This window comes from Nycticebus coucang, chromosome 11, assembly GCF_027406575.1.
Source record: "Nycticebus coucang isolate mNycCou1 chromosome 11, mNycCou1.pri, whole genome shotgun sequence".
Taxonomy (NCBI): Eukaryota; Metazoa; Chordata; class Mammalia; order Primates; family Lorisidae; genus Nycticebus; species Nycticebus coucang.
Window position 1 is genome coordinate 74,992,921 of NC_069790.1, and position 8,752 is coordinate 75,001,672.

At 44.1% G+C, this 8,752-nt stretch overlaps 1 pseudogene; it reads right to left on the reverse strand.

Moving 5' to 3' along the window:
• Positions 1 to 380: 380 nt before the first annotated feature.
• On the reverse strand, positions 381 to 612 carry LOC128598337 (cytochrome c oxidase subunit 7B, mitochondrial-like; annotated as a pseudogene).
• Between the last annotated feature and the right edge of the window lie 8,140 nt (positions 613 to 8,752).

Sequence of the window (8,752 nt, forward strand, 5' to 3'; positions counted from 1 at the left end):
TATAGCGTTAGTCCCACAACAACAGGTTCCATGTCACCATGTTGGATACCCAGGTCTGACATGATGCCTTGCAGGCAGCCAAAACATGAGTGACTACGTCAGTGGTTCTCAACCTTCCTAATGCTGCAACATATTTTCATTGTTAAAAAGGGGTCGTAACCCACGGGTTGAGAACTGCTGGACTAGGTGGATAACGAACTATATCCTTGCTAGAAAGTTTACTAGCTTCCAGTTTTAAAATAAGTTGCCCATTTTTTTTGAAGGTTTCGAATGTACTTTATTTCAATAATGGCCATATTTTAATGAGTACACAGTGCTTTTACTTGGCATCAATTATGAGTTCGTTCTGAAACAATTCAGTATTATGCCAGCTGGGATGATTACCCATCTCTCCATTCCTTTGGAGTGACTCTGCCAATAGGGGACAGGTTCCGTTCTATTCCAATTTGTGTCACTGCATATGTCCATACAGAAATACAGAAAGTGGCTCCATTAGCTAATACAGCATTACCGTATTTATCATGAAAATCAGGTGTTTGTTTCAGGTGGCTTGTCCTTGCCATTGTTTCGAATTTGGAGATGACTTAGTGCATTCTTGGCCAAGAAAAACATCGTGAAATTGAAAATGGAACTACAGCAATTCCAGGTGCTGCTTCATTGCAAATTGACTTCAGATCTAAGTTCCTCGTTCAAATCAGTGTGTGATTGATGTGATGATACCAATAATAAGAATAATATTAAGGAAAAATACAGTCTCTGGGACAGAGTGAGCACTAAGTTGATTTTACTGTCCAACAAGGAAGTGATTCAACATGGAGGGGTTTAACTCTGGGGTGGAGCCTTGGTGAATGGAAGTGGCACAGGGTTGTTGTTTTTTTAATTAATTAACTTTTATTTTTTGAAACAGAGTTTCACTTACTTGGTCACTCTGGGTAGAGTGCCATTGCATCATAGCTCACAGCAGCCTCAAACTCTTGGGCTCAAGAGAGTAGATGGGACTGGAGGCACCTGCCACCATGCCCATTACAAAGGGGTCTTGCTCAGGCTAGTCTCCAACCCCTGTTTTGGCCTCCCACAGTGCTAGGATTACAGGTGTGAGCCACTGTACCCCAGACTCAAGGATGGAGCTCTTTTTTTTGCAGTTTTTGGCCGGGGCTGGATTTGAACCCGCCACCTCTGGCATATGGGGCCAGTGCCCTACTCCTTTGAGCCACAGGCACTGCCCAAGGATGGAGTTCTTAAGAAGAGACAGGAATAGCCGGGCGTTGTGGCGGGCGCCTGTAGTCCCAGCTACTCGGGAGGCTGAGGCAAGAGAATCGCTTAAGCCCAGGAGTTGGAGGTTGCTGTGAGCTGTGTGAGGCCATGGCACTCTACCAAGGGCCATAAAGTGAGACTCTGTCTCTACAAAAAAAAAAAAAAAAAAAAAGAAGAGACAGGAAAAAGTTAGCTTCTTTTTTCTGCTGTCTTCCTCAATAAATCAGAAAGTGGACTCTCATGAGTCACTGGACCTCCAGCACCCTCATCTTGGCTTTCTTAGCCTCCAGAACTGTGAGATATAAATGTCTGCTACTTAAGCCATGCAGACTATGGTAATTTTTGTATAGCAGCTTAAACTAAGATAAATTATTACTCGTAATACATAATGATAATATCAATTTTCCATACAATAATGAAATAAAAAATTAGGCCTAGCTTTCCACGGAAGCAACAGTCATCTTAACCTACCCATTAGCAATAGGTTAGTGATATGCACTTGATAAAGCTCAACATACTAGCACGTGTTGGGAAGCAAAACATAAATGTAAAAGATGACTAAATGACTGTTACGAGGCTTAAAACCATAACATTAGCATGTTTTTCAAGATAATAACATCTCTTTAATAAACCAGCTAGGAGGCTCAGCGCCTGTGGCTCAAGCGGCTAAGGCGCCAGCCATATACACCTGAGCTAGTGGGTTCGAATCCAGCCCAGGCCCGCCAGATAACAGTGACGCCTGCAACCAAAAAATAGCTGGGTGTTGTGGCGGGCACCTGTGGTCCCAGCTATTTGGGAGATGGAGGCAAGAGAATTGCTTGAGCAATAGGTTGGAGGTTGCTGTGAGCTGTGATGCCACAGCACTCTGCCTAAGGCGACAGCTTGAGGCTTTATTTCAACTAAAGAAATAAATAGAGGGTGCCGATCGCGGGTCCCGGCGCAGCTCTTCCCGAGGTCTGGGAGGGTGCCGATTACCTGGCACCGAGAAATCCTCACTTTTTAAACAGGGGGCCAGTTCACTGTCCCTCAGACTGTTGGAGGGCCGGACTGCCAAGGCGTCTCCCAGTGGACCAGGACTGGAGGCTGCTGTGAGCGTCAGGAGAAGGAGGAGGCCCCAGCAGCCCTGCTATATGGAAGCAAAGCCACTGAGTCCGAGCGCTGCGAGCGCCGCTGCCGCTGCTGGAGGATGTGTTGCCGCCACGGCCCGGTAGGGCTGGCTCGGGCCGGGAGGAGCGCAGCTAGGGCGCCGAGATCGGCTCCGTTCTGCCTCCTCTCCGCGCCGGCTGGGGCTGAGGTCACCGCGCGGCGCTGGCTTTGCTCGCTCGCTTTGCCGCCTGATCGCTGCTCGCCCACAAGCCGCCCGGCCATTTGCTTTCCCAGGCGCCCGCAGCCGCCGCTCGCTTTTTTAATGTCCACAGACAGTGAAAAAAAAAACAGAAGGTACCATTCTTCTTGTGTTCTTCCTCGGTTAAGCTACACACAAAATTATAAAAGAAAAGTCCCCTGGGCGGCGCCTGTGGCTCAGTGAGTAGGGCGCCGGCCCCATATGCCGAGGGTGGCGGGTTCAAGCCCAGCCACGGCCAAACTGCAAAAAAAAAAAAAGCCGGGCGTTGTGGCGGGCGCCTGTAGTCCCAGCTACTCGGGAGGCTGAGGCAAGAGAATCGCGTAAGCCCAGGAGCTGGAGGTTGCTGTGAGCCGTGTGAGGCCACGGCACTCTACCGAGGGCCATAAAGTGAGACTCTGTCTCTACAAAAAAAAAAAAAAAAAAGCCCCCGGTGTTCCAAGAAGATGGAAAACGAGACGGCTAATTACAGGATGTCTTAAAAAAGTAATACTCAAGGGTGGTGCCTGTGGCTCAGTGAGTAGGGCGCCGGCCCCATATGCCGAGGGTGGTGGGTTCAAACCCAGCCCCGGCCAAACTGCAACCAAAAAATAGCCGGGCGTTGTGGCGGGCGCCTGTAGTCCCAGCTGCTCGGGAGGCTGAGGCAAGAGAATCGCGTAAGCCCAAGAGTTAGAGGTTGCTGTGAGCCGTGCGACGCCACGGCACTCTACCCGTCGTGAGACTCTGTCTCTACGAAAAAAAATAATAATACTCAAGTAATTTTTTATTTGTTAACTTGATTGCAAGCTTAAAATGTGATTAAAATACTTCCTGTGTTGTAATAAATAAATAAATAAACCAGCAAGGAATACATTAGTCTAATACAAGGATGCAATGTTCTTATCTGACTAAAATTAATGGTATTATCTTGTACTATTACTACTGTTATGTTAATGCCATTCTAAATGAAGTATTTTAAGAGAAAAACGTGTATGTCTATACAAAATGTTATGAGATGAATGCAATTACATTGTCTAAAAACAAATACATTACTAAATGTAATCCACAATTAATTTAACGTGAATACTGGTTTTAAAGGAAAGTCTCTAGGTAGGGTTGTAGATGAGAAATCATTGACCTATGTGTATGTAATACAAATGGATGGCATATATTTTCCCAAAGGAAGTTCTATTTGCTGCAATTAAAGGAAACATTTTGCTTTATCGTTCCCCTCTACTACTTATTATTTTTTTAATGTATATATGATCTATGTGTTTATGATTTAATAAAAAAAAATTTTTTTATTGTTGGGGATTCATTGAGGGTACAATAAGCCAGGTTACACTGATTGCAATTGTTAGGTAAAGTCCCTCTTGCAATCTTGTCTTGCCTCCATAAAGTGTGACACACACCAAGGCCCCACCCCCATCCCTCCGTTCCTCTTTATTTTTAATGTCAAAAGAGGATTTCATGAATCATTCAAATTCTTTCGGTGCCTGAGAAAGGTTCTGCTTATCTTAGAAACTCAATGATTTGAGACAAAGTGACAGGCCTACTTTTTGTATGTCTTTTATCATTCTCCGTAGCTAATGTCTAGAAGCAAAAAGTGTATGTGTGGACTTTGCAGCCTGATCTCCCTGAAGGAAAATCCTAATCACCAATTTCAAAAGCGTGAGCTTCACTAATGAGCTGAGCAACGTTTCAAGCCACAGCCATTATGTTGTACTTTAAATCAGTTTTCCTTACAACTCAAAAGTACAAAAAACCAATCTCAGTGCCCTGAAGACTCTTCAGGCTATTGCTCAGTGATTAATCATTGGAGAGGAAAAAAACTTTATTTCCGTCTATAGACGTAAAAAATGCAATTTACAGCCTACTAATGAACAGCTATGCAAGAGATGCACATGTTGAAAACACTACATACGCTATAAGGAATGTGTAATGTAGGATACTGCTTAATTCCCATACAAGTTTTCTGGTCTTATTCATTTGCTTTATCTTTTCAGTTCTTGTCTGTTGGTTCAATGTGTAGAAAAAACCTTTAGGCAGTAGCCATTGAAATACTCCTTAAACCTTGTGCCACATTTAAAAAATTTTTTTCCTTATTTAAAATGAAAAGGAACATTTATTTCACAATTCTTGGAATGGTAAAATAGCTATTCTTTTAATTTACAGAATCCAGCAAAGTATTTTATTTATTATTTATTTATTTATTCTTTTTTTGAGAAAGAGTCTCATTCTGTTGCCCTGGGTAGAGTGCTATGGCATCGTAGCTCACAGCAACCTCAAACTCTTGGGCTCAAGCGATCCTCTTGCCTCAGGTACCCAAGTAGCTGGGACTACAGGTGTGCACCACCACATCCAACTAATTTCTTTTTTATTTTTCAGTAGAGACAGTGTCTCACTCTTGCTCAGGCTGGTCTCAAACTCCTGAGCTCAAGCAATCCCATGTGCCTTAACCTTCCAAAGTACTAGAATTACAGGGGTGAGCCACTGTGCCCGGCCCAAGGAAAGTATTTTATTTTATTTTATTTTATTTTATTTTATTTTATTTTGAGATAGAGCTTCTAGCTGTTGCCCTGGGTAGAGTGCCGTGGCATCACAGCTAACAGCAACCTCCAACTCCTAGGCTTAAGCGATTCTCTTGCCCCCATCTCCCAAGTAGCTGGGACTACAGGCACCTGCCATAATGCCCGGCTATTTTTTGGTTGTAGTTGTCATTGTTGTTTGGCAGGCCCGGGCTGGATTCAAACCTGCCAGGTCTGGTGTAGGTAGCTGGTGCTTGAGCCACAGGTACCGAATCAAGGAAAGTATTTTGTTTTATTTTATTATTATTTTTTAAATTGTCATTTTCTTTTTTATTTTATTTTATTTATTTATTTTTTGTTGTTGCAGTTTTGGCCGGGGACGCGTTCTAACCTGCCACCCTCAGTATATGGGACCAGCGCCCTACTCCCTGAGCCACAGGCGCCGCCCAGAAAGTATTTTAAATGTCAAAATAAGTATACAGAATGTGACTTAGCATATAAGCACCAAAAATTTGAAAAGTTTACAAATTGTTTAAACATGTAAGGTACATTTACTCATGAATTATATTTAAGTTGAGAGAAGAAATGGTACCCCAAAGTTCATTAATATTTAAGAAATAACCAAATAGTTTCCCACTTGGCTCATAGCAAAATACAAAATACTGCCTTTAGATTTTTTTATACAACTTTTCTGAAGTTTAGTTTCAAAATTTAAGTGCTGCCTTATATTATGAATGGCAGCTTGATCATTAAATTTGTTTATATTCCAGTTTAAGATACTTTGTGCACAACAGGGCGGTGCCTGTGGCTCAGTGAGTAGGGCGCCGGCCCCATAAACCGAGGGTAGCGGGTTTAAACACAGCCCCGGCCAAAGTGCAACCAAAAAATAGCCTGGCCTTGTGGTGGGCACCTGTAATCCCACCAACTCGGGAGGCTGAGGCAAGAGAATCGCCTAAGCCCAGGAGTTGGAGGTTGCTGTGAGCTGTGACGCCAGAGCACTCTACTGAGGGTGATAAAGTGAGACTCTGTCTCTATTAAAAAAAAAAAAAAAAAAAGATACTTCATGCATAACAGATATTGAAGGCCCTAAAAAAAATAAAAGAAAATAGTTATTTAGTGAACATTTAAAGTTCACAAAAAGTTAGATCTCCTAATTTTTTTGTTTGTTTGTTTTGAGACAGAGTCTCAAGCTGTTGCCCTGGGTAGAGTGCTGTGGTGTCACAGCCCACAGCAATCTCAAACTCTTGGGCTCAAGTGATTCTCTTACCTCAACCTCCCAAGTAGTTGGGACTATAGGCAACTGCCACAATGCCCAGTTATTTTTAGAGACGCAGTCTCGCTTTGGCTCAGGCTGGTCTTGAACTTGTGAGTTCAGGCAATCCACCTGCCTCAGCCTCCCAGAATGCTAGGATTACAGGCGTGAGCCACCATGCCCAGCCCTCCATGATAGATTTTCATAGCAACCAGCTATATATATATATGTGTGTATATATATATCTCACCATCTGTTCAATTATCCATATACAATATGCTTTTAGAATAAAAAATACACAAAGACTAATACCTGTAAACCTAGCACTTTGGGAGGCGGAGGCAGGCAGATTACTTGAGCTCAGGAGTTCGTGACCAGCCAGAGCAAGAGTGAGACACTGTCTCTAAAAATAGCTGGTTGTTGCAGCTGGCACCTGTAGTCCCAGCTACTAGGGAGACTGAGGCAAGAGAATTGCTTGAGCCCAAAGTTTGAGGTTGCTGTGAGCTGTGAAGCCACAGCACTCTACCGAGGGTGTCCAAGTGAGACTGTCTCAAAAAACAAAAAAAAAAAGAAAAGAAAAAATAAAGAATGAAAATACAGTAGGACCTTCATAGTTGGCCGCCTTCCCACTTGACCATGTCCTTTTTTTTTTTTGTAGAGACAGCGTCTCACTTTTACCGCCTTCAGTAGAGTGCCATGATGTCACAGGACTCACAGCAACCTCCAGCTCTTGGGCTTCAGCGATTCTTTTGCCTCAGCCTCCCGAGCAGTTGAGACTACAGGCGCCTGCCACAACGCCCAGCTATTTTTTGGTTGCAGTTCAGCGGGGGCCGGGTTTGAACCCACCACCCTCGGTATATGGGGCCGGTGCCTTACCAATTGAGCCACAGGCGCTGCCGGACAAAATGAACAATTTAAAAAGTTTTTCAAGGGAGTGTAATGAACTTATTGATAGCTTAAAGCAGAAACCTCCCAAATCCCTGCTGCCACCTATTTCAACTGAGATGCTTTTTCCTCCTCTTCCTGAGGAACCCAAGCCTTTGTGCTCTCGTCCTGAAGGAAAGTACTACCAAATCCAAAAAGGGGGGGGGGGACCAGATATGTAGCAGCACCCCTCGTCCCCTACCATAAGAATGTGATCTTTTGTAACTGTCCTAGGAAATAGCCCCGAAAGAAAAAAGCCAAGCAAATGTTTAACTGCTGATCTTGTCTTAAGACAAATGAGTAATGAACCAGAGTTCTTCTTATCTGGAAAAGCCCCTATGTCTGCTACCCCTCCCTAAAGCCCCTGCTATGTCTGCTACCCCTCCCTTGTGGTTTTTGCCTTTATAAGCTTGTAAAACCTGCTGTTCAGGGCTTGACTCCTAAAAGAGTTGCGAGTCAAGCCCCAGCATGCTGGAATAAAATCCTCTTGCTGTTTGCATCAGGCGCCGTCTCTTGCGGTTGATTGGGGTCGTCATCGCTCAGGGCAGAGTCGGGGGTCCTGCCCCAAGTCTTTCAGTCCCTTGTCTCCAGAGGGACTAGTGGGAAACTTTTATCCTATTAAAAGGGCCTGTTCCAACTGCTCCTCCATATGAATATAAGAGCTTGATGGCCACTAGATTAACCATACGAGTGGTAATTCCCAATCTAAGACATTAAAATTCTTATTGAACCTGAAATTTCTATGGAGGGCTCCGGTTCTCGCAACCGGGACCTTGAATTGATCATACCTGTCTCTCACATTACTAACCTAGAAGGTGAGAACGAAATACGGTATGCTGAGGTTGATTTGAAATTTCTTTTTTTTTTTGTAGAGACTGAGTCAGAGTCTCACTGTACCGCCCTCGGGTAGAATGGCATGACATCATACAGCTCACAGTAACCTCTAACTCTTGGGCTTACGCGATTCTCTTGCCTCAGCCTCCCAAGCAGCTGGGCGCCCGCCACAGCACCCGGCTATTTTTTTGTTGCAGTTTGGCCGGGGCTGGGTTTGAACCTGCCACCCTCGGCATATGGGGCCTGCGCCCTACTCACTGAGCCACAGGCACCGCCCGATTTGAAATTTCTTAAAACTTTAAAAGATGCTGTTACCGCCTATGGCCCTAATGCTCCTTACGTTCAAGAACTTTTAGGATCATATTGTGGGATTGGCTTTTAACTCCTAGAGATTGGGAAAGGATTGCCGAAACTGCTTTATTCCCTGCTCAATATTTACGGTTTTGCTCTTGGTGGAGAAATGAAGCACATAAACGACATGAAAGTAACCCAAATATTGCTTATGATCAGCTAACTGGAATGGGAAACTTTTGCTGCCACCAGAGGCAAATTAATCTTCCTGATCAGGTTTATCTTCAAATCCAAGATGTTTGCATGCATGCTTGGGCTCAACTTGAGGAGCCTGGGGGTGGAGAATTT